The 27,553-nt window shown below is 40.5% G+C and overlaps 1 protein-coding gene and 1 pseudogene across 1 annotated transcript in view; one reads left to right on the top strand and one right to left on the bottom strand.

Moving 5' to 3' along the window:
- Positions 1–27,553, top strand: part of LOC144773802 (uncharacterized) — a 3,430,469-nt gene that overhangs the window by 1,961,461 nt on the left and 1,441,455 nt on the right. The window lies entirely within an intron of this gene.
- Positions 328–1,564, bottom strand: LOC144771774 (THAP domain-containing protein 11-like; annotated as a pseudogene).

The raw sequence follows: 27,553 nt of genomic DNA, 5'->3' as shown, positions 1-27,553 counted from the left end.
CCGGCGTCCTGTGAAATATAGCGGCGGAATCCACGTAAAACATGGTCCTCGTGGGTTGGGGGTGTGAAGAGAAAAACTGTCCTCCGATTCTCTACATGACTATCCAGAGAAGGAAGGAGAAGGTTCGCTGTTCAGGCACCGTGTTCGCGATCCAAGCCTTCCAACGTGACTTATCAGCGTGGCTGAACATCTTAACGTCGGCCTCTGGAGTCCCATCAAAGCGTCGAATTAATTCCGCCTCACTACTTCAATCCTGACTCACTATATACTAAAGAAACGAAATTCATTACTTTCGCCGAGGGTGTAGTAGCTTCCAAAATGAGGCGTGAGTGCAGGGACACCATGAACTTTCCAGAGGCGTAAGAGAGAAGGGACTTATCTGGGCCTGTTCCTAATGGTGTCCCCATCCCACAAAGACAAGCATACGCTTATGATGGATGGTTAGTCCTTTGAGCTTTATCCTTGATGTATTCTTATAGATTTGGGAAATGTTTACTTGTCATGGGTGGAGGGAGTTAGTGTCCACGCTTAAGGTCTTGCTGTGGTGGGCAGGTCGCTGATTTCCGTTTAATGAGTCAAATGGATTGCTAATAACACGCGTGGGAGGGAAGAATATTTACCATTTACTAAGTGGAGATTCCCCCAGGGACGAGCATTTGATAGGATATACCATATGAGTAAGTTTCCCCACCTTGGCCCAACACACCTTCACGCACGACCCAGATGGAGACCCACACACAAGCGCGGAAGGTGAACCACCATCTCGTGGATCCCCTCACACACAGTGATTGGAACTGAGCAGCAACCTGTCTTTGTGTCGGATCTCCTCGCGGAGACGCACTTCGCTGCCTCGGAGGTGGCGGATACTGGCCTTCATCTCCTTCATCTTGACTTGCATCAAGGCGATGATGTCGCGCTGCTCGTTAAGCTTCCGCAGCAGCTCCTCGGCCGTGGTACCCGAGGACAAGGAGTACGAGTGGTCCGCGGAGGCAGCGCGGGCACAGGCCGGGGCCCCCTGGCGAGCATCTTCAGGTGTGCCCTCATCCTCCCGCACCAGCAGCACCCTGAGGGGCCGTGATGGAACCGTCCCCAGTAAAGTTGCTTCCTCGCCTTCTCCTTGCACCGTTAGGTCGATTGGGCGTGTCTCACTGTCACCCACAACCGCAACTTCCACCTCATGGGGCTCGTCATGCTGCGACTCTCCTCCGCTGTAGAGCAGGGCTGGGGCCGCCTGCTGCTGTGGCGGGGGCTGAAGGGGTGGCTGTTTGCGTCCTCGGCCGCCCCCACGGCGGGCCCGGCGCTGCTCGTTCACCCCTCGCAGAGGGAAGATGGTGGGCACGCGTAAACTGTAAGTCTTGCGGCCGCCGGGGAAATGTAGGCTGCAGAGTCAATGGCCAGACGTGGGCTGAAAAGTGCTGAAACAACCGCTGACGCCCGAGCGGGACACATTCTTGAGCCAGAGCCGACGCAGCTCCGGGTCCTTGGGGAAGGTGTAGAAGTGCAGCTCCCTGTCGCGGTGCGAGTTGCTATAACATCCGGGCACACAGCACCTGAAACCAGGCATCGCGAAGACGCAGGAGGGGCCTGGGCCCTCAGAGCTGCTATAGCGGGGCCCAAAAGCTGAAAGCCGCCTTTGCTATGTTTGGTGAAAATCCCTCCAGTAGTTCTTGAGAAAATTGAATTTGAAATATTTCAAATGGCATTTTCTATGGGACCTTTAGACACGGCTACAGCCCGAACGGCTGAACGGAATTACACCAAACTTGGCAAAATGGTAGGGACAGGTATGCAGTAGTGCCTTTTCTATATTTGGTGAAAATCCCTCCAGCAGTTGTTGAGAAAATTGAATTTGAGCAAATTATATATCTATATGCGCTCACCGTACGCGCACCGTACGAGTACGGTACGTGTACCGTACGCGTACGTGCGCGTACCCTTACGTGCACGAGCGAGTATCTGATTGGCTGGCAGTCGACTGTCAACATTCCAAACTGTCCAAACCAGGAAGTGTTGGCCACCATCTTGTTTTTCAGGAGAACTGAGGCACAAGAGAGCCCAAAACAAGAGTGGAAAACATGAAGAGGGGGCAGGGTAGAGACCCCCCCACCCTCTAGCCCTTCTCAGGGGGTCCCAAAAGGACCACTAAGGGCAAAAAAATAAAAATAAAATTCAAACGCGTACCATGAGCGTACCCCGCGATTTAAAAAAAAAAAATGTTTGCACTTGGTGGTCCTTCTGGGACCCCCTGAGAAGGGCTAGGGGGTCAGGGGTCTCAACCCTGCCCCCTTTTCGCGTTTTCCACTCTTGTTTTGTGCTCTCTTGTGCCTCACTTCTCCTGAGAAACAAGATGGCTGCTCAGGTGGTCCCAGAAGGATAATAACATATATAAACGTTATCCGCTAATAGAATTAGCATTTCCAAAACCTTTGAAATTTATTGAAAAAAAATATAGGTTTCACGCCTGATATAGTTAGGAATTAGCCTTTAAAAAACCCTGCAAATTCAATGAAAAAAACATAGGTTTCAAGCCTTATATAGTTAGGAATTAGCATTTAAAAAACCTTGCAAATTCACTTAAAAAACCATAGGTTTCAGGCCTTATATAGTTAGGAATTAGCATTTAAAAAACCATTGAGATTGCTCCTATATAGTTAGTTGTACTAACTATATTTCGCGCACCCGCAATCCACTGCTAATGATGTCACATATTACATCATTCATGACATGGTCAGTGACATCACTGATGACATCACTGATGACATCTCAAATGACATCACTGATGACATCACTGATGACATCTCATTTGACATCACTGATGACATCACTGATTACATCATCCAGTGACTGTGTGTTTCTGTAAAGTTTAAATATGTTTTACATATTGAAGAATGAGTGGATGTATAAGTTAGTGACTAAACTGTCTGAATGTGTTCATCAGTATGTCTGTTGTTGCGTAAGCTGCTGCATGTGTTGATCAGTATCTATATAAGTGGCTTTATGGGTTATTGATTGGTTGCCCAAGTATTTGAATGGGAGACTGAGTGTGTGTGTGGGTAGCTGGGATGTATGTGACTCTGTGCATAGATGTGTGAGCAGTTGATTCACTAGGTGTATGAGTTCAAGCGTGCATGTGGAAACAGCTATATGGGCGGTTGACTGTGTGCATGGGTGTGTTGGTGAGTGAATGGATATCTCAGTGCTACAGTCTCACCAAGGAACTGCTATCCCCCCTCATTAACTCAATTAAAAGTGGATCTCCTCTTGACCCTGTCCCTATTAATACCTTGAAGCTGGTCATGTCTATCATGGAGTCTCCAGTTATCAACTTGATTAACCTCTCGATTGAAACAGGTACAGTCCCTTTGGACTGCAAAATAGCCATGGTTAAACCACTGTTAAAAAAATCTAACCTTGACCCCGGAGACCTATCTAACTACCGTCCCATTTCTCTCCTCCCGGCTATTAGCAAACTGGCGGAAAAATGTATTAACCAGCAACTGTCATCATTTTTGGAGACCTCCAACTCACTCCATCCCTCCCAAACAGGCTTCCGCCATGGCCAAGGGACGGAGACGGCACTACTCAAGGTGGTGGAAGAGTCTAGGAGGATACTGGACACTGGTGGCAATGTGGCCATCATCCTCCTAGACCTCAGCGCCGCCTTCGATACGGTTAGTCACCGTATCCTTTTAGCCCGCCTTAACGAAATTGGAGTCTCGGGAAAGGCTTTTTCCTGGCTCGAATCCTTCCTCCATGATAGATTTCTTAAAGTATTTGAAGGGGACTGTCACTCTTCACCATTCCCTCTGCAGTGTGGGGTTCCACAGGGCTCCTCCCTTAGCCCCACACTTTTTAATGTGTATATGTCTCCCCTTGCTAAGATAGTGGCCCCTTATGGTGTCGAACTAATCAGCTATGCTGATGATACTCAGTTTGTGGTCTCTCTTAATCAGGCTGATCTGTCACATCCAAGTCTGAGCAACTGCCTCGAGGAGGTATCAAAGTGGATGGGCCTTTCCCAGTTAAAACTAAACAATAAAAAAACTGAATTGATGTTACTGGGCAGGAAGGCTTCTTTCAACTCCCCTGCGCTATGGCCCCCGTCCATGGGTGCCAGCCCGATTCCTAAAAAAGTGATCAATAGCCTTGGCTTCTGGCTTGATGATAATCTCACATTTAAAGCACAAGCCAGAAAAACTGCGGCTACCTGTTTTGGCCTGCTTAAATCCACTCGTAAAATCCTCCCTCAACTCCCTGAGAGAGCCAAAAAAATTCTGGTCCAAGCCATGATCCTGTCGAGGCTGGACTATGGTAACGCGCTCTACCTGGGAGCCCCGATCTCCGTAATCCAAAAACTCCAGGTGGTGCAGAATTCTGCTGCTAGATTGCTGACAAACACTAACCACCGCTCTTCAGCCAAACCAGCGTTGAGATCACTCCACTGGTTACCCATAAAAGAACGGGTACACTTCAAAACCCTCTGCTTGCCCATAAAAACCTCCAGGGCACTGGCCCTCCCATTCTGGACAACTTGATTAAAATACACAAAGCCTCTAGAGACCTTCGCTCCAATGACCAGAACCTTGCACAAGTCAGTAGAATCAACAAAGCCCGCTCGGGTGGTCGCCTCTTCTCTCATAATGCCTCAAGGTTGTGGAATTCTTTGCCCCCCTCTCTTCGACAGGAGTCCAATCATCTCATTTTCCGCAAGAAAATAAAAACCTGGCTTTCCCTACCAATTAACCTTCTCTTCTGACTTATCTTCTGTAGCTGCAAGCGCTGGGATGCCTCCGGGTGGCCATGCGCTATAAAAGAGTTATTTTCATTTCATTTCATTTCATTTCATTTAATTTCATACATCTCTAAGTAAGTACATATGTAAAACACAGTGCATGTGAGAGTTGGCATATATAAATGACTATACATGAGAGCCAGTGAATGTGTGAGTGGCTGTATGGATCATTGTGTACTTGTATCAGTGATTGTATAAGAGAGTAAGTATGTGTTAGTATATGTTTGATTAACTAAGGTGTTGTGTGTATAACTGTATAGTTGAGGAAATGGAAGTGTGATTGATTCTTTCCATGACTGACTAGGTGTGTGAGTAACTCCATGGATGAGTGGCAGTTTGTGAGTGTCTGTATAGGTGTATGAGTGCATATGATAGTGTTGTATTGATGAGTGACTGTATGTATGAATGATTCTATGGGTGAATGAGTGAATGTGTGTGTAGACCTAGGAATCAGTGAGTGCGTATGTAGTAACTGGTATTGGTGTGTCAATGGTTTCAAGAATGGTAGTCTGTATTTAACACTGGGTATATCAAAGGTTATATTAGAGTGTGAGGAGGTGCATCGTATTATCACATGAATGATATCATGAGTGATGTGATCAGTGATGTCAAATGAGATGTCATCAGTGATGTCATCAGTGATGTCATTTGAGATGTCATCAGTGATGTCATAAGTGATGTCACTGACCATGTCATGAATGATGGAATATGTGACATCATCAGCAGTGGATTGCGGGTGCGCGAAATATAGTTAGTACAACTAACTATATAGGAGCAATTTCAATGGTTTTTTAAATGCTAATTCCTAACTATATAAGGCCTGAAACCTATGGTTTTTTAAGTGAATATATATATATATATATATATAGTTTCAGTTTTCATTTTTCACACTATCTCACAAATAACTGGGTCTCCCCTCTCCTTGTGTTAATGCATATACATATACATATTTATGAATATATATATATATACACACACACACACACACATATATATATATATATATATATATATACATATATACACATATATATATATATATATATATATATATATATATATATATATATATATATATATGTGTGTGTGTGTGTGAAAAAGGGGGGAAAGAAGAGAATATACTAGGGTTGTCCTCCTCAAACCAATATTGTTATGCTTACAAGGAAACATGTAATGTTACACTCAGTAGCTCCCCAAAAGAGAAAAAACAAAATTTTTCTTGTACCACCCTCACCCGCTGCGGATCGGGGCATGCTGCAACCTATGAACTATATGGGAGTACTTATTGATCTTTATATCATGATGATAAATGAGATGTTATAAGTAGGGGAGTGGGGGATAGTGTAGTGCTAGGATGTAGTTTAAAATACATGGATAGTAGGTATATCTAATTTATATTCCTGCCTCTACTTGATATGATTAAAAACATATTTATTTTTAGGAAAACAAGGTTATAATGTGCCTGCAATCCTAGAAGTTAGCATGTTTCGAGCTGTGCCCCTATTGGCTCTTCTTCAGGACCACAGGAAGTACCCCCATTGGCTCTTCTTCACGACCACAGGAACCTAGTTCCCTGTTACCACTCCTGTTGGTTTTCTCACTGAAAAGCACGCTAATTGCATGCCATATCACAAATGTAACATACATACGTTTACCACCTAATTGGTGTTCCTTTTCTGCTTCACTGTAGAAATACAAAGGGAGAGTTAGGTGTATCAGCCTCCGGCTGCGTGTAATTTTTATATATACTTATTGAACACCTCTGAGTGAAAAAAAATGTGTGCCATTTAGATAAAAAACCTTCATATCATGGGTGAACGCTTCTAGTCTAGTTCTATTGAACTAGATACATTCCCACAACCATTGGTCATATGATGCAGGATATGTCGTCATAACACAGAATCATTGTACTTGAAGGAACAAACATGTAGTAAAACAAACAAACAAACAAACAGAGAATCCACATACATGTTAGATGGTTTAATATCACATCATGGTTCCTCCGGGGAGAGGGTGGCCTGTTGTCACACTCTGCAGGAAAAAGTAAGAGATTCTCCAAAACGGGGCGGAGATCTTGTGCCAGCTCTTCTATTTGCTGATGACACCATACTGATATCGCAAACCCCCAAAGGTTTACAAGCTTTATTGAATTCTTTTAATGCATGCTGCAATGAAGAGGGCCTTGAAATAAATTCTGGCAAAACAAAGTATATGGCAATAAATCCACACAAGTCTTTTAAAAAGAACCTGGCTATTTGAGACCAAAAGTTAGAATATGTACATAATTTTAATTATTTGGGGATAATGCTGGACACAAAGTTGTCCTGGAAACAACAGTTGAAAAAAATAAAATTTTCCAGCTTCAAAATTCGTTCCCTATCATAAAAATGCGTGGGAGCAGTGTCTCAAAGGCGGTAACTCCTGCTCAGGAAGTTTTTAAGTATAAAGCGGCTTCGTTATATGGCGCTGAGGTCTGGGGACCACACTGTAAAAGGAGATTTGAACTAGGAGAGAATAAATTCATTTGACGAGTACTGGGGTTGCCAGTTAGAACACCATTAATACCTATCCTAATGGATCTAAATGTCAAACGCAGGGATCATCATGCTATATTAAGGCCCCTATTGTTCTTGGTACAACTGTGGTCAACTCCTGAATTAGTCAGCTATAAGGAGGGACTGCAGGAGATCTTAGAAATTGATAAAAGCAGGGGCACAACGTGGATAAAACATGTCTCGTCTTGGTTCGAGAAACTAGGCCTGAAGAACTTTTGGGAGGTCCCGACAGAGCTGACCATGTCCAGCAAAAAATTGTTAAAAAATACTTTTTGGTCTCATATTCAAAATGATTTGTTACACTGCGTGGGTAATGGCACTTTGACGACAAAGTTCCTTCTATTTAAAGAAATAGCCAGGTTTGAAACTTTTATGGATGAGATACGCCCTCCTCTGGCAAAGGCCCTTTTTATGAAGTTTAGATATGGGGTACTGAATAATAAAACAAACACATCAAACTGGGCAATAAATAATGATAGAAGTAGCAATGAATATTGTGAACTATGTCAAAATGCATCCAAAGAAAATGATTCACATGTATTATTTGTCTGCTCCCATATGGTAAACCAAGAAACAAATGGATTAAACCCATTTGTCGCAATTTGAATATTAGAGTCTATATTGAGGCAGAAAGAATACTGAAAACAGTTACATCCCAAAAAATCTTTTTCAGTGTTAGTAGGTTTTTATTTAACGTGAGCCTCATTAGAGCAAACGCTGGTTTGAGACTATAAATTTGTACAAACATAATAGGGCCTAATGCTTATTTTTATTTTTAATTAATTAAGTGGTGTGCCATCACAGTAAACTGTTGAAAAATCTTAAAATCATGTACAGGGATAGATAGGCCAAGACATAATGCCTATGCTTCAAATGTATTGTTGTTCTTATGGAATTTTATGTCTAGGTTTTAATTATTTAAATATTTTAATGGAATTTGTTGGTTGGTAAATGAACTGGATTACCTCCCCCTACCAGAACTTGAATTAATTTTTCCTTATTGGGATTTAAAAATGTATTTTTTTAAAAACATTGTTACATTAATTGTACATGTAAATTGTTGTTGTACCTTTTATGGTTTTATTTGGAACCGAAATAAAGAATGATGATGATGACTAGACCATTACTAAAAGTTCAAAATGGGCGTCTACCATGGAACAGTGACCAGGTTCCATTGGGGTATATTGGAAATAAAATCAATTTCAGTAGAAACAATATAGTTAAGATAGTCTGGAGCCATTCTTATTTGCCATTCATTAATATTCAATTATTTACTCTTATTTATTCGAGTCATGGCTATGACTCAGGGCTAAAATCAGCCAGGGAAGGGGGGCCAGGATTGTAAATATTATGAAGCCGGGGATGGGGTCCCAGGAGCTGAATTGACCCAGACATACTCAGAGACTCATGCACCCACTCACAGACCCACTCAGAGACTCATGCACCCACTCACAGACCCACTCAGAGACTCACATACCCACTCATAGACATACTCAGAGGCTCATGCATCTACTCACAGATCCACTCAGACACTCAAGCTCGTACTGACAGACATACCCAAAGACTCATGCACGCATTTACAGACCCACTCAAAGACTCCTGCTTCTTCTCACAGACACACTCAGACTTGTGCATCCACTCGCATACCCACTGACAGAGCCATGCACTCACTCACACACTCATGCACTCACTCACAGACCCACTCAGAGACTCATACCCTCATTCACTGACTCAAGCAAAGACTCACACAACCACTCAAAGAGCCGCTCAGACACTCCCACTCACAGACACACTCAGACACTCATGCACCCACTCACAGACCCACTCAGAGATACATGGACCCACTCAGACACTCACACATCTACTCACAGACCCATTAAGACACTCATACACCCACCCAGAGACTCATACACCCACTCGCAGATGCACTCAGACTCACTCACCAATTCACAGACCCACTCAGAGACTCATGCACCCACTCACAGACCCACTTGGGAGACTCACACTCACTCACATGCTCATGCACCCACTCACAGACCCACTCAGAGACGCATGCACTCATTCACAGACCCATTCAGAGAATCGTGCACTCACTCTCATTTATGTACCTAATCACAGACCCACTCACTAACTCACTCAAACGCTCACTGCCCACTCACAGACCTACTCAGAGACTCATGCAACCACTCACAGACCCACTCAGACACTCATGCACTTAGTTACAGACAGACTCAGAAACTCATGTACTCAGTTTCAGACCCACTCAGACACTGATGAGCCCACTCACAGACCCACTTAGAGACTCAGAAACTTAGTTACAGACTTACTCAGAGACTCATTCACTCACTCACAGACCCACTCAGAGACTCATGTACTCACTCACAGACTCATACCCCATTCACTGACTCACTCAAAGACTCATGTATCCACTCACAAACCTACTCAGACCCACCAAGACATCATGCACCCACTCACAGATCCACTCAAAGTTACCTACCAATTTACAGGCTCACACAAAGACTCATGCACTCACTTGAAGATCCACTCAGAGACTCATACACTCACTCCCGGAACCACTTAGACACTCATGCACTCACTCACAGACCCACTCAGGGACTCGTGCTCTCACTCAGAGTCTCACACAGATTTATGTAATCACAGACAGATTCACACTCACACCCACTCACTGACTCACTCAAAAAGTCATGCACCCACTCATAGACCTACTCAGAGACTCATGCAACTCAACTCACAGACCCACTCAGACACTCACACACTCAGTTACAGACAGACTCGGAAACTCATGCACTCAGTTATAGACTCACTCAGACACTGATGCACCCACTCAGAGACTCACACACTCACTCACAGACTTACTCAGAGACTCATGCACTAACTCGCTGACCCACTCACAGACTTGTATTTACTCATAGTCCAACTCACAGACTCACAACCCATTCTCACATTTATGTACTTACTCAAAGACCCACTCACTGGCTCACTCAAAGGCTCACTGCCCACTCACAGACCTACTCAGGGACTCATGCACTCACTCATAGACTCACACCCCATTCACTGACTTACTCAAAGACTCATGTACCCACTCACAGACCTACTCAGAGACACACACTCACTCACATACCCACTAAGACACTCATGCACCCACTCCCAGACCAATTCCCAGACCCACTAAGACATCATGCACCCACTGACAGACCCACTCGGAGTTACCTACCAATTCACAGGCTCACTCAAAGACTCATGTACTCACTCAAAGACCCACTCAGAGACTCATACACTCACTCACAAAACCACTTAGACACTCATGCACCCACTCACAGACGCAATCAGACACTCATGCACCCACTCAGAGACTCACCCCCCTACTTGCAGACCCACTCAGACGCACCCAATTCACAGACCTACTCAGAGGCTCATGCACCCAATCACAGACCCACTCAGAGACTCACATACTAACTCACAGTCCCACTCAGAGACTCCTGTACTCACGCCCAGACCCACTCACAGACTCACACTGCCATTCACTGACTCACTCAAAGACTCATGTACCCACTCACAGACCCACTCAGAGACTCACACACTCACTCACAGACCCATTCAGAGACTCACACACCCACTCACTGACTCACTCAAATACTCACGCACCCACTCATAGACCTTCTCAGAGACTCATGTACCCACTCACAGACCCACTCAGACACTGACGCACCCACTCACAGACCCACCCAGAGACTATATATATATATATATATATATATATATATATCTATAAATATATATATATATATATATATATATATATATATATATATATATATATATATATATATATATATATATATATATATTACCTACTGGCGGTCGCCAGTAGGTATATATAGTTAGGATTTTTTCCCTATGGGATTTTTGAAAATTCTATGTCTAATAACTTTGGCGTTTGTGGACGGAATTGGCTGACATTTTCTGGAAAATGGAACATTTTGTTTCTGAGCAGCCCCTGGAAATTTGGGGGGGGGTTCGTCAAGGGGGGGCCGAGAAAAAAGGGGGGTCCCAAAACGTGTTTTTAACATTGAGTTTTCCATAGGGCGGTTGGCCTCACTTTTAGCCCGAACGGCTGAATGGATTTCCACGAAACTTGGCAAAATTGTAGGGACTGGTAGCCCGATGTGCCTTTGCTAGGTCTCAATATATGTGCTTCAGTGGATTTTGAGAAATTAACGTTCAAAAAAAGATATATATCTGTAACAGCGGACCGGGCAGCGCTCCGGTTCGCGGACTTTACGCATAACGGAACTTCGCGTAGCGAAGCTGATTGGCTCTCCGGTGTCTGTCAACATTCTAAACAGTCCGGAGCGGCCGCCATCTTGTCTCTCGGTAGGATTGAGAGACAAGAGGAGGCCAAAACAAAGGGGGAAATGACCATAAGGGGGCATAGTAGATCCTCCCTGACCCCCTAGGTTTAATGTGGAGGCTTTAAAAGGGCCCCGCGGGGCAAAAAAAGAAAAACATTTTTTTTGTTTTTTTGCATGGGTAGCGCCCGGTTCGCGAACCGGGAAGCGTTCTGGGCAGCGTACTATAAGGAAAAAAGAATGATAGACTTTTCAAATACTGTATGTTAATTGATTGTTGGTTTTGTTGATTATTTTTTAATTTTTTTATTTTTTAAAAAATTATTTATTAATGTCATTGTGTTTCAAAATTTAATAACATTTCTAACATTTCACTAGTTTATGAATTACATATAAAAATGATTAAAGACTCAAATAATTTTTTAATATTACATATAATTTTATTTTTCGGATTGTTTTTCAAAATTTAATAGAATGTGTAACATTTGACTGTCAGATATGTCCTCTTGTTGAGTGAACATAACTTCCCACATTTGACCGTCATCATAATGAAGTAAATGATCCACAGATTCTACACATTGAACTAATTCATGGTCCCGTGATTCATCCATGAAATCTGAGTCATCATTATCCTCAATATCTTTTTCTGTGTTGTTCTCCAGAACAATTTCGAAGGAAATATTCTGCTCACCTTCCATTTTATTGCTGTAATTTGCATAAAAAATAATTATATCAGTAGAGATAGGGCACTGTTGGGTTTAAGTTCAGACAGGTACTTGTGAGTTTATAACAGAGAAGTAATCTATGGGCACTGTATGGTTTCAGGCGTGAAGTAGTACTATTAAAAAGTGCCTGTGAAGAAGCCTAAGTAAATTCATAATTATACCACAGAAACCTAAATCAATCCATAATTATAATAAAGAAGCCTTTCTCAATGTCTAACTCTTACAGAGGGATAGTATATAACTATCTGAAAATGTTTTCAAATTTATAAAATAATATCTCACCTTCTAAAAACAAGTTTAAGTTGTGAGTGAAAATGATCTTGCAATGTAGTTCAGGAAGTAGTAGTCAAAATGGCTGTGTTTCTCTCTCTTCCTTTATATATATTCAGGTACATAACCAATCAAATGTCAGGTAAAAAAAGTAGAAAATGAAAGTAACATTTTAATTGGTTGTCAATTCCAACACTTCAGATGTGTTTTGTGAAGTAATTTACCTCAGGGTATTTAGAGAGGTGTACAGGCTAAATGGTTAAATGGAATTTCAATCAAATTTGTGAAAATGGTAGGGATTGGTATGTACTATGAGCTAATCTATATTTGGTGAAAGTGTCTCCAGTCGCTTTTCTGTAAACTACTTTCCCACCTTTTTTGATGGTGCGCTTCCCAGGGAGCGACCCGGTACGCGAACTGGCGAGCGCCCCGGTACGCGAACCTTAAGCGTTACGGGAGTCCACCATTTTGTGTTTCGGTCGACTTAAGATACAAGATGGAGGGCAAATAATGTTCAGAATGGGTAGAAGGGGGCCCGGTAGACTTATCTTGACCCCCTAGGTTTTCTGAGGGTGGCTGAGGAGGCTTATATGTGCGAAAAAAAACATTTTTTAAAAAAATTTCGCGAGGTTAGCTTCCGGTTCGCGTACCGGGTAGCGCCCCGGGGAGCGTACTTTGTTGAAAATTAGTGAAAAAAGTTAGAGTAAAATAATAATTGTGAGTGATCAGATGTAGGGTAGCTCTGAGAAGAGCTTTTGGGTTTATGGTACATTTAGGTACTTATAAGTAGGTACCAATGCACAGTCTTAAATTCAGAATGAAAATTCTGTTGCCCTCATCTGAGAAGTGAACTCCATCTCCTCTGTAGATATCTTGCATGTAGTAACGCAAGTTATTGTTGTACAGGGAGCCCATTCCATGGTCTCTCATGTAAGCTGAAACAGATTTGTTTACATGCTTCCTCGACTTCTCAATTTGTGGACAAAATTGGTTTGACCACCTCCATTTCTGTCTTTGGCATATATTTGAATATACCAAGGCAGTCTGAGGAAAAAGTGCCATTAATTGCTCAAAGGTGTCCTTTAAAAGCATTTCCAGACCTACCCCAGTCAAAGTGCCCAAATCATTACCTCCACAGTGCACAATTAACAGGTCAGGTTTTGGCAAATGCATAAAGGTTTTCACCAATGGTATCAATTGGTGACATTTTAATCCTCTGTGGCCAAACCACTTAATTTCCACATCTTGTAAATTGAGGTTAGGTAAATTCCTGTTCTCAGCATACCTCTGAGCCCAATAGATGTAACTATGTCCAACAATCCAGACAGAAAACATGGTGAGAGAAGGTTCTCCTGCAGTCAGATGAAGTGTGGCAATGAAATGGCAGTTGAAAAAATAAGAGTTTAAAATGAAAAAAACTGTGGAGTTTCTGTGTTAATGAAGCAGTAACAGTGATTGGTGGATTTTGATTGCTGAAAACAGAAAGTTAGGGTGCATGGATGAGTTCTTTGAAAGATGTATTTTGAGTGGTCAAGAAAAAATCATTAAATGAAAGAATGCACTGGATATGAGGTGCACTGAGAGTTCAGAGTTCAATTGCAACATTGTTGTGTGAACTTGCAAACACCAGAGGCCTTCAAGGAGGTGGTTGCTATGCAAAAAAGGCAGAAAGGGCAGAGGGGGGAAGGGTTTTGATTTGAAAAAAAGTGAGGGAAGAGTTTTGATTGGGTGACATGAGAGATATGTGTGAAGAATTACAGCATTTCTGTGCTTTTGATAGCTGCAGACTCTGGAGTGCATACCTTTTGCTCTGCTGAAGACAAATTGGTGTGTTTCTGAGACTGTTTTGAAACTCAAAGTATTTGCTAAGGTGAGAAATGATTTCTTTAATTTAGATAGAGAATAGTGTGCTTTAAGGAGAAAATTATGAAGAAAGTTGTGTTTTTCAAATGTTGCTTTGTCTCAAGTGTTTTACAAATAGATTTTGTTTCTTTGAGAAATTGTAATTGGAGAAAATGTGAAGTATTAGTACTGACAGGGTTTTTTGTGCATAGGAGCTGTGGAGTGTTTTCAAATTATGACTTGAAAATCGTTTTTGAGGAAAAGGAATGGTTATAATATTTATGACAAGGACATAATGGTGTATGCTTCTTTATAAGGCAATTGAGTGTCTCTGATGTTATTTTTCCCATTTTAATGTAAGACCTTTCCCTGTGGAGCAAATTGCTTGTAAATATGCTCCCACCTGTGCATGGCAAATTTAGATTTTGAATGTTTGCGTTACATAGCCATGTTAAAAGTGACACAAACATGCTGCAAAGGCAATCAAAAAACGCTTTTATGTGTCTTAAGGACATTTTAAGTCATTTCCCCATGTGCAGTGTTTTCAAATTATGATTTGAAAATCGTTTTTGGGGAAAAGGAATGGTTTTAATATTTATGACAAGGACATAATGGTGTATGCTTCTTTATAAGGCAATTGAGTGTCTCTGATGTTATTTTTCCCATTTTAATGTAAGACCTTTCCCTGTGGAGCAAATTCCTTGTAAATATGCTCCCACCTGTGCATGGCAAATTTAGATTTTGAATGTTTGTGTTACATAGCCATGGTAAAAGTGACCCAACCATGCTGGAAAGGCAATCAAAAAACGCTTTCATGTGTCTTAAGGACATTTTAAGTCATTTCCCCATGTGCAGTGTTTTCAAATTATGATTTGAAAATCGTTTTTGGGGAAAAGGAATGGTTTTTAAATTTATGACAAGGACATAATGGTGTATGCTTCTTTATAAGGCATTTCAGTGTCTCTGATGTTATTTTTCCCATATTACATTAAAAGACCTTTCCCCGTGGAGCACATTCCTTGTAAATATGGTCCCACCTGTGCATGGTAAATTTAGATTTTGACTGTTTGAGTTACATAGCCATGTTAAAAGTGACCCAAAAAAGTTGCAAAGGCTTTAAAAAAACACTTTCATGTGTCTTAAGGACATTTTAAGTCATTTCCCCGTGGGCAGTGTTTTCAAATTATGACTTGAAAATCGTTTTTGAGGTAAAGGAATGTTGTTAAAATTTATGTGCGCCATATGCCCCCAAATTTCTTTTTCAGGGGTGCAGCAGGGTGTTCTTGAGACACCCCTGCACCTTTGGAAAAATTCCTAATTTGCGATGAGCTAATTGCTAATCGCAAATTGCACCTTCATTCCTATGGGCCTCCTGGCCCATGGAAATGAATGGGTAATTTGCAATTAGCAATTTGCTCATCGCAAATTCGGAATGGTAAAGAATCGCTATTTATTCCTTAAAATTCGCTATTTAGGAAATGCAAAATAGTATGATGATACATATGGCGGTTCATCTCTAACAAGATAAGAAGCTTAGGGATACATTTATGATGACTGGCGCAATGAAGTGGACATCACTTACTTCATTGGTAGACCTTTACATGTATTATCTCCTCTGTATTCTTCATGAAGTGTAACTTTCATCTGCAATCCTGAGTAGGCCTCACCTTAAACAAACCTCTGGATAGGCCACACCTTATCGTCATCCTGAATTAATCATTTAAAATGCTAGGGACAGATTTATGATAGGTGTATGCCTCTTTTGCGCCACTGTGCGTCACTTTTGTGATGCAGCGGCGGTGCAAAAGATTTGCTATGAGGCGACAAAATTACAAATTGATGCATTTAGGCAGATGTGTCATGGTGTAAAAAACACCGTGCCACATGAAACTGATGCAGCAGTGATGCAAAAGATGCACCATGTTGCAAGACAGGCCTCACTTGGGGCCATATGTATCAAGCTAATTAGCATTTGCAAAGGCCGAAATTCTGTGAATTTCGGCTTTTGCGAATGCTAATTAGACAAATGGTATGTATCAAACAAGTTTGATGCAAAATAAGGAATAGCAAAATTTGCTATTCCTTATTTTGCGATTGCACTGAAGGATTTGCAAATTTTGTGATTTCTTAAATGCAATGTATCAAACAAAAAATATGCAAAAAATGCCATTAAGGATTTGCAAATTACCACCAACTTCTAGTTGCTGGTAATTTGCGAATTCTTTTCAAAAAGCTTTTTTTCCAAAAAACAAAAGGTGCCATATGACGCCCATACATGCCCTTAGGGCATGTATGTGCGCCATATGCCCCCAAATTTCTTTTTCAGGGGGTGCAGCAGGGTGTTCTTGAGACACCCCTGCACCCTTGGAAAAATTCCTAATTTGCGATGAGCTAATTGCTAATGGCAAATTGCACCTTCATTCCTATGGGCCTCCTGGCCCATGGAAATGAATGAGTAATTTGCAATTAGCAAGTTGCTCATTGCAAATTAGGAATGGTAAAGAATCGCTATTTATTCCTTAAAATTCGCTATTTAGGAAATGCAAAATAGTTTGATGATACATATGGCAGTTCATCTCTAACAAGATAAGAAGCATAGGGATAGATTTATGATGACTGACACAATGAAGTGGACATAACTTACTTCATTGGTAGGTCTTTACATGTATTATCTCCTCTGTATTCTTCATCAAGCGTAACTTTGATCTGCAATCCTGAGTAGGCCTCACCTTAAACAAACCTCTGGATAGGCCACACCTTATCGTCATCCTGAATTAATCATTTAAAATGCTAGGGACAGATTTATGATAGGTGTATGCCTCTTTTGCGCCACTGTGCGTCACTTTTCTGATGCAGCAGCGGTGCAAAAGATTTGCTATGAGGCGACAAAATTACAAATTGATGCATTTAGGCAGATGTGTCATGGTGTAAAAAAACCGTGCCACATGAAACCGATGCAGCAGTGATGCAAAAGATGCACCATGTTGCAAGACAGGCCTCACTTGGGGCCATATGTATCAAGCTAATTAGCATTCGCAAAGGCCGAAATTCTGCGAATTTCGGCCTTTGCGAATGCTAATTAGACAAATGGTATGTATCAAACAAGTTTGATGCAAAATAAGGAATAGCAAAATTTGCTATTCCTTATTTTGCGATTGCACTGAAGGATTTGCAAATTTTGCGATTCCTTAAATGCAATGTATCAAACAAAAAATATGCAAAAAATGCCATTAAGGATTTGCAAATTACCACCAACTTCTAGTTGGTGGTAATTTGCGAATTCTTTTCAAAAAGCTTTTTTTCCAAAAAACAAAAGGTGCCATATGACGCCCATACATGCCCTTAGGGCATGTATGTGCGCCATATGCCCCCAAATTTCTTTTTCAGGGGTGCAGCCGGGTGTTCTTGAGACACCCCTGCACCCTTGGAAAAATTCCTAATTTGTGATGAGCTAATTGCTAATCGCAAATTGCACCTTCATTCCTATGGGCCTCCTGGCCCATGGAAATGAATGGATAATTTGCAATTAGCAATTTGCTCATCGCAAATTAGGAATGGTAAAGAATCGCTATTTATTCCTTAAAATTCGCTATTTAGGAAATGCAAAATAGTTTGATGATACATATGGCGGTTCATCTCTAACAAGATAAGAAGCTTAGGGATACATTTATGATGACTGGCGCAATGAAGTGGACATCACTTACTTCATTGGTAGACCTTTACATGTATTATCTCCTCTGTATTCTTCATCAAGTGCAACTTTCATCTGCAATCCTGAGTAGGCCTCACCTTAAACAAACCTCTGGATAGGCCACACCTTATCGTCATCCTGAATTAATCATTTAAAATGCTAGGGACAGATTTATGATAGGTGTATGCCTCTTTTGCGCCACTTTGGTCACTTTTCTGATGCAGCGGCGGTGCAAAAGATTTGCTATGAGGCGACAAAATTACAAATTGATGCATTTAGACAGATGTGTCATGGTGTAAAAAAACCGTGCCACATGAAACCGATGCAGCAGTGATGCAAAAGATGCACCATGTTGCAAGACAGGCCTCACTTGGGGCCATATGTATCAAGCTAATTAGCATTCGCAAAGGCCAAAATTCTGCGAATTTCGGCCTTTGCGAATGCTAATTAGACAAATGGTATGTATCAAACAAGTTTGATGCAAAATAAGGAATAGCAAAATTTGCTATTCCTTATTTTGCGATTGCACTTAAGGAATTGCAAATTTTGCGATTCCTTAAATGCAATGTATCAAACAAAAAATATGCAAAAAATGCCATTAAGGATTTGCAAATTACCACCATCTTCTAGTTGGTGGTAATTTGCGAATTCTTTTCAAAAAGCTTTTTTTCCAAAAAACAAAAGGTGCCATATGATGCCCATACATGCCTGCGCCATATGCCCCCAAATTTCTTTTTCAGGGGTGCAGCAGGGTGTTCTTGAGACACCCCTGCACCTTTGGAAAAATTCCTAATTTGTGATGAGCTAATTGCTAATCGCAAATTGCACCTTCATTCCTATGGGCCTCCTGGCCCATGGAAATGAATGGGTAATTTGCAATTAGCAATTTGCTCATCGCAAATTAGGAATGGTAAAGAATCGCTATTTATTCCTTAAAATTCGCTATTTAGGAAATGCAAAATAGTTTGATGATACATATGGCGGTTTATCTCTAACAAGATAAGAAGCTTAGGGATAGATTTATGATGACTGGCGCATCACCAGGGATGTGCCAGTCATCCTGTGCCGCTGTTCCGCCACCCATGGTGTGCTGCATTTACAATGCGGCGCAGCATGGGGCAAAAATGGCACAGTTGCGTGACGCATCTGTGCCGTTAAGGTGGCGCATTGCTGGAATTGTATCGCAAGTGCGATGCAGCTCCAGCAACGCTCAGGGGTGCCCCATCTCCACAATGTTGCATCAAGACCTATGCCTGCTTCAAGCAGGCGCAGGGTTTTGACGCAGCTTTCTCCTATCTGATTGTAAATGCGGCACACCATGGGTGGCAGTGCAGCGGTGCACGTTAACTGGTGCATGCCTGGGGATGTGCCAGTTAACATAAATCTGCCCCTTTACATTTAAGTATGTGCAGGGGACACAGAGTCGGTGAGGCTTATCCAAGGTTAAGAAGAGATGAGTCCTGTTCAGTGAAAAATTAGACATAGGCTTCACCTGCTCAGCATCGCTGGACATGGCTAAATAATAGCTGCAAAATGTTACTCTTGTTAAACAATTTTACTATTATAATCTCTGAGATTTGTCTCTTACTCTGCAACATCTCATTGTTGTTATCTTTCTTTAAAGATAAAGACAACATCAACATGAGCGACAATCAGCAATCAGTTGATTTCGACCTCATCATTGAACTCGTAATTGAAACATCAGTGGATGTTGATCCCTTGGATGATTTAAATCCTGAGGATGAAGAAGAACGTGATGAGGATGCAGATTTGTCAGAATTATATGACATAGGATGGGAAGCTGACGTGCTTGAGCCTATGGAACTATAAACATTTATTTTAAAAATGTATAATAAATAAAAAGTAAAAATGTAAACCGTTTAATTTAAAAATAAAGACACCTTCAAAAACATGTTATGTGTAGTGTCTTCAATAAAATATTAAAATATGCTCATAAAATTAGATCAGATTCACATATAAAATAGCACAGGTAAAATGAATATAAATTCCATTTCTTTTCTGCTATTTCTGTATTCTAAATTTGCCAAGGACTAAAAAATCTTCTATGTAAAAAAGTCAAGTAGTGTTTTAAGTTTTTGATTACTGTTATTGATTTACTGTTGGGTAATAGTGGTTAATAACATTTTTAAATATATTTTACCACAGATTCAACTGCAGATCATTTCAAGATTTTACCATGCCAACCAAAGAAAGACTGAGAAAGGCTGCAAAACGTCAAAGACAGCAGGTCAATGAAAAAAAGCAGCAGTCCTCTAACAAAAAGATTTGTCAAGTCACCAAGAAAGCACCGGGTAAGAGTACAAAAACATTCATAAGAAATATCTGTAGTAAAAAAAATATTACTACAGAAAATGTTTCAGTCCAGAAAAAGAGAAGCAATTCAAACGGAAAGGAAAGGCCAATGAAAAATGTTACTGCTAGAGCAAGAGATAACTCTGTGCATGATAGTAGAAGGAAACAACAGTTTAGGGACATTCGTAAACGAATGTTCCGCAACAGGATAATTGGCAATTTGTTAAAAAATATTAAGAAAGGTCAACAGAAAGTGGTTTTTTATAAGAGAAAAAAAAAAGTTGAGAAAGTTATTGATCAGGCATTTGAAATTAAACGTAAGTTATTTATTTTGATAATCAATAGAATTAGGAAGCTAAACAAGGCAATTTATGATTTCAAAAGAAATAGTAGATGGAAGAGAATAGTTAATCGTAGTAATTTTTGTGAAGTTTTTTCTGGAGAATGGATGCATAGTTCAAGCTGTGAGGCATTTTTTAATGAGGAGAGTTATTTCCAGGATAATGATTTGGTGCATGCAGTTGACACCAGTGGTCGAGCTTATGAAGTGAAAGATGGTTGTCCAGTTGAAAAAGAAAAACTTGTGACAACAGAGGCAGAAGAGGTGTTAGGTAATGAGGTTTTAGGAAGACATCCTAAGGGTCCTGTGTACACCTGGAAGTGTAGTAGTATTTGCAGTGTGCGACAGGATTCCATCAATTTGCTTTCTGATTTTGTACGGTCATTTAATAAGAAAAGTTTGAAGCAGAAAATGAAGTTGTTGCAAGAATTAGATCCTTGCAGAGTGAGAGAAGTGACAGGTTTGCATGGTCATTCACTGGCTTGTCTTTCCAGGAGAGTATGCCAGAGTGTTTTTCATCATTTCAGGATGCTAGCAGTGCATCATAATAAAGTGAGGAAATTAGTTAGAATGTTGTATTATGCTAAGAGTCCAGCAATTATGCTTAAACAATTATGCGCTGCTCTTTTGCATGGTTCTGAAATAGATGTGAAGAATATATGTGAAGAAATTGAGTTTTGTTACTTTGGAAGTAAAGAGGAGAATGTTGAAATTGACCAAGAAGAAGCGGGTAATGTGGAAGATAGTGTACAGGTTTCCAGTACAGATAATTTCCAGAGGGAAATTGCGACGTTTCAGGTCAAATCAAATGAGAGGCCAAATTTCACTTGTGTGTGTTGTCGACGCACTTATTATAAGAATCAGACTAAGTTAGTGGATTTATATGCAAAAAGTGAAAGGGAAAATAATAGTGAATGGAAGGATTTCGCAACATACTTGATGGCAGAAAATTGTTTTGATTTGGGATTGGATCAACGTGTGTGTACTTATTGTTGTAATAAATTAAATCAAAACCAGATGCCTGCTAGAGCAGTTCATAATAATCTGGAATTGGTTGAGATTCCTTCTGAATTGAAGGATTTAAATACTTATGAATCTATTTTGATTCAAAGTATCCATCCCTTTCAGGCTATTGTAAGAATGGAGCCAAAGACAGGGAAATTGCCTCCATCAGATTTACAGAGAGGATTAAAGGGAAGAGTTGTTTATTTGCCTCTAGATTTGAAGAAAAACATTAACACAATTGGAGTAGAAAAAGTGGAAGAGGAACCTCTGGTTATCTTAGTTAATGGGGATCCGACAAAGAATAAGAAAATATGGCAAGATTTAGTGGATGTTAGGAAAGTTAAAAAGGCAACATTGTATTTGAAAAAAAATAATAAATACTATAAGAATGTATATGTTGCAGAAGAGGAAGTAAGTGAGGAAGAGGATAGTGATTTGTGTGCTGGTCAAATTGAGAAAGTAGAACCCTCTACTAGTGAAGAAATATATGAACATTATAGTGTTCATCCTTTGCATTCCAAGGAAGTCATGGGGAATGCTATTGAGTTGTTTCAAATGAAACAAGCCAAAGGGAGTCGGATTAGTGTTTGGGAGGAAAGTTTGGAAGCTCGGTGTTTCCCACAGCTTTTTCCAACAGGTCAGGGAGGAAGATATGATGAGCGACCTCATCAAATTCCTGCTTCTGAATACCGGACTTTGCGATTGTATGCAGGAGATGCTAGGTTTCGACAATGCATTCCTTATTTGTTTCATCTCCTGTTTGTAAGCGATCTGTCTGGACTGTCATATGCAGTGAACCACATCTTGAAAAGTGGTATACACATGCAAAACATCTCGGCAAGTGACTTTATGGATAAAGTCAATGTCCAAGACAGTATTTTGGATTCTCACCTGATTAATCTCATGGCGTGTCAGCGTGGTACTAATGAGTACTGGTACCGTCGTCATGGTGATTTAAAATGTATGCTGAGGAACTTAGGAACTCCCACATGGTTCCTCACTCTGAGCTGTGCCGAGTATGGCTGGGAAGACTTACTTGAATTTCTACGAGAGGCAAATGCTAACGTAGAAAACATCGAATTCAAGACACCCGGAGAACTGTGCTCTTTGGATCCAGTCAATGTATGTAGGTACTTCAATCATAGATTTGAAGCTATGATGTCTTTCATCATGAATAAGAAGAATCCACCTCTTGGAGAGGTATTGGATTTCTTCTGGAGAAAGGAGTACCAAGCAAGAGGTGCTCCTCATATACATATGTTGCTGTGGATCAAGGATGCACCTAAATTTGGAACGGATCCAGAAGACTCAGTGATGAGTTTCATCCAACAGTATTCTACGTGTGCTGTTCCAAACGCAAAGGAGAAGAAAAGCCTAAGAGAAAAAGTTCTACGTTTCCAAAGCCATCGATGTGGAAAGTACTGTCATCGTAAATTCCGAAACAAAGACAAGTTCTACACCAAATGTCGTTTCGGCTTTCCACGACCGGTGATTTCTAAAGGAAGAGTGAACAGTTTGATGTCTTCGCTGCGACATAATGTGATGAAGAAATCACCTAAAAACACATACAATTTGAAGAGGAACGAAGAGTCTAAGTACATCAACGACTACAACCCGGTGATTTTGTCCATGTGGAATGCTAACATGGATATACAGTTTGTGGCTGATAACTGTATGGCTGTGGCTCGGTATGTGACATCTTACATCACCAAAAAAGAGAAGACAGAATTGAAGGATATGTGGGAGGACATTTCCCATGAAAAGAGCCTCAGCAAGAAGTTGTACAGTTTCAGTCTGAAGATGTTGTCGCATCGAGAAATCGGAGCTTACGAATGTTCTGACCGGTTGTCTTCAGCAAGTCTCTATGCCAAGTCCAGGAGTATCGTTTGGGCGAGTCTTGGTCTTGCTGCAACGCGTAATCGAGTTCTCAAACCTGTGCAGGAAATTGAGTATTTGGCGGAAAAGGAGCCAAACAGTACCGACATTTTGAAGACAAACATGTTGGATACATATTATCCAAATCGAAGCAGTCACCTCGAGAATGTTTGTCTGTATGAGGTTCTTCAAAATTACATATTCAAGAGGAACATCAAAGAAGATACTGAGAAAGGAGTGTATGCTGTAATAGGAAGTGAGGGATGTCTGGTCAAGCAAAGAAAATGCCACTTGATAAACCATCGAAAATTGAGTGGCGAATCTCCTGAAAAAAAGGAGTTTTTCTATTTAGCACTTTTGCAACTTTTCAAGCCTTGGCGTGCAGAAGAGGAACTGCTTGGAGATTTCCTCTGTTACGAAGACTCTTTCAATGCCGCCAAGGAGACCATAGAAAGTCCTGCTTTTCCCACATATGTAGAAATGTTGAATGTGTAAATCGAGCAGGAAGCAACGATTGCAGCCGAGATTGCCAGAGACAGTTCTCAGGACAGTCAGAGTTCTGCTTCATTGAGTCAGGATCCACTAGGAGGACCTGTTATCGAAAATGAAGCTGCCACTGCTATGAATGAAGTGGAAAGAGCCATGGCACATGCTCAGGAGGATGCGGTTAACTTAGAAGAGTTGGAAAGACAACTCAACGTTGAGCAGAGGAAAATATATGACGAAGTTACCATGCAAATTGATCATGGATTAAGTCATGACAAGAAAGAGTGCTCATGTACGTCGTTGAAGCCTGTCCGACTGTACGTGAGTGGAGAATCGGGAACTGGAAAAAGTTTCCTTATTAAAGCAATTTCATGTTATTTGCAGGAAAGGACAGAGTCATCGCTGTCTTGTGTTGTCACCGCTCCAACTGGACTGGCAGCACATAACATTAAAGGGATTACTTTACATCGTTTACTGATGCTGCCAGTGGAGCATGACAACAAATTACAATATCACAAGCTATCTGGAGATGCTTGTTGTGAAGTTTCAAGAGTCTTGAGGAAAATGAAACTTCTTATCATTGACGAAGTAAGCATGGTTTCCAATGTCATGCTTGCTTTTGTGCATTTGAGAATGCAAGAAGTTCTCAAAACAGAGTATGATGTGTTATTTGGTGGCAAACACATCATTGTTTTCGGAGATCTTCTGCAGCTGACACCAGTGAAAGGGCAACCTGTGTTCAAAATGCTCACGCATGAAGATACCAGGAAGTGCCTAGGGAGCATTGGCAACGTCAATATTTGGTTAAACTTCAATTATGCTGAACTGCATGAAAATATGCGTCAGGCGAAGGATGAAGTTTAAAAGACTATTCTACAAGATGTTAGAATTGGAAAAGTGACCGAGCATGGGAAAGAAGCTTTACATGCACGATTACTGTCAAATTTATATCCAGAACAAGATGTTGTGCCTGAGAATATTTTTCAGAAAATTACTGAGAACAAATCTGGAATATGTTTGATGCCAACTCTTGCAGAATGTGCCAAATTCAACAACAAAATGTTGCATTTAGAAAAGCAAGAGATTGTGAAACTGGAAGCTATTGACAGAGTAGAGCATATGGGATCAACAATTATTTTGTCTGAGAATTTGAAAACAAAATTGGATTCATTAGAGAAGAGTATATCTAAAACTGCAGGTTTTGAAAAGACTCTGAATGTGTGCTTGAACTGCCGTATAATTTTAAGAAGGAATTTACATGTTGAAAGAGGTCTGGTAAATGGATCAATGGGTAATGTTGTTGATTTTGTAAAATACAGAAATAGAGATGGAATTGAATTTTTAAAAATTAAATTTGATGGCATTGAGGAAGTACAGCTAATTGGTCGTTGTTCTGCTAGATTTTTGCTTGTAAAAGACTTATATGTTCGCCGTAAGCAGTTTCCTGTTTGCTTGGCATATGCGGTGACAATCCATAAATCGCAAGGTTTAAGTGTAGACAGTGCATTGGTGAATATTGGCAGTTCTGTGTTCAAGGAGGGTATGGCATATGTGGCATTGTCACGAGTTAGAACTTTATCGGGATTGTACTTGATTGAGTGTGATGTCACAAACATTTGTGCGGATCTAGATTGTGTTAAGGAATACAATAGGTTAAGAAGAGAGTATGCGCCACATTTGCCTCAATATCCTTTGTTTGAGAAACGTGTGGTAGGCCGGAAACGAAGAAATGTGACCAATACTGGGGAGGTTGTAGCAAAAAGACGAAAAGTCAATGAACCTGAAATTATAAGCAGAAACAAAAAGGATTCTGTTGAAGATGTTGTTGGTTTTCAATTTGAAAACAGTTCTGGTGTCAACTGCTATGCTAATGTAGTGGTTAATGTTTTGTTTTCTCTAGAAAATGTAAAAGAAGAGATTGTGGTCAATTCTGATCAAAGATTTTGCAGTTTGTTAAATTCTGTCTTAGAAAAATGTAGCACTGATAGAACAAACATAGAAAGTGTGTCTGAAATTCGAAATCTGTTAGACAGATGTTCAGGCCAAACACAATTCTCTCAAAATATTCAGCAAGATTGTCAGGAGTTTTTAATGTATATGCTTGATGTATTGCATGCTGAAGGTGTAGATGTAGATCAGCTGTTTGGGATTTCTTATCAATGGCAGCATGACTGCGAGAACTGTAGGGTATCAAGTACTACTAGTGTAGACTCAGAAAGATTTATATATTTAACTTTGCCAGACAGTAAATCAGTCTCCTTTAATAAGCTAGTAAAAGCAGCTGATCACAACATGGAGTGTAGCCAATGTAAATCTGAAATGATGTCCACATTATTTATACGAACATATGGCCAGTATGTCATTTTAATGTTCCAACGATGTAGGCCTGATGGAACAAAATTGACAACTTTAATTAAAAATTTTGTGGCTTCACAGTTGTCAATATCAGGAAGGACTTTTGTAACTGCAGCAATTATATATCATGATGGTCCTTCAATAACATCAGGACATTACACAGCTTATTTAAAGTCTAGAAATGGCTGGTCATTCTGCAATGATTCTGTTTTAATTTTCAAAAAAAAATTGCCGTATGACCTTAAAAACTCTTACCTGGTGTTTTTAAAACCAAAATTTTAGGGAAAGAATCTCGGGATGTGCTCTGAGGAATTTCAAGAAGTTCTAATGGCTCCTACACGATTTGGCCTTGAGGATAAGTGTAGTTCAGAGACATAACTTCTAACCATAAGACTGGACGTCATGGAGAAATAAGTGCACTTTGAATGAGTTCAGAAAAACTGTTTCTTTTTATAAGCTAATTGAAGCAGCCAATCAAAACATAGAGTAGAGGGAATGTAAGTCTGCAATGCTGTCTACTGTTTTACATTGCTTTGTGATTAAAAGTGATGTAGAGAATTAAATAATTGTAGTAGTCATAGAGGTAGTGTAAGTCTGCTTCATAGTAAGCAGTATCAGTGTCATAGGAAATGTAGAACATGACTGAGCAAGAAGGGGAAGATATTACTAGTCCAGGATTGTGAAAATGATCTTCAACATTTTAATTGTGAAAGTTGCGGAAATACAACATGATTGGCTTACAAGAATTCCAAGAGTTATAAATGGCTCTGACACGATTTGGCCTTGTGGAAACGTGTGGTAGAGAGCGAGAAGTCATTTATTGTATGTAACATGTTTTTCAAAACGATGGAGGTTTTCTTTCAGAAAGTGGCGGTCTGAAAGTAATAACAGCACAACAGAGTGTAAGCTGTTCATAGGACATCCTTTGACGTCA

This window comes from Lissotriton helveticus, chromosome 8 (genome assembly GCF_964261635.1).
Source record: "Lissotriton helveticus chromosome 8, aLisHel1.1, whole genome shotgun sequence".
NCBI classification, from domain to species: domain Eukaryota; kingdom Metazoa; phylum Chordata; class Amphibia; order Caudata; family Salamandridae; genus Lissotriton; species Lissotriton helveticus.
The sequence above is the reverse complement of the archived record's forward strand: the minus strand, read 5'-3'. Positions and strand labels throughout refer to the sequence as shown.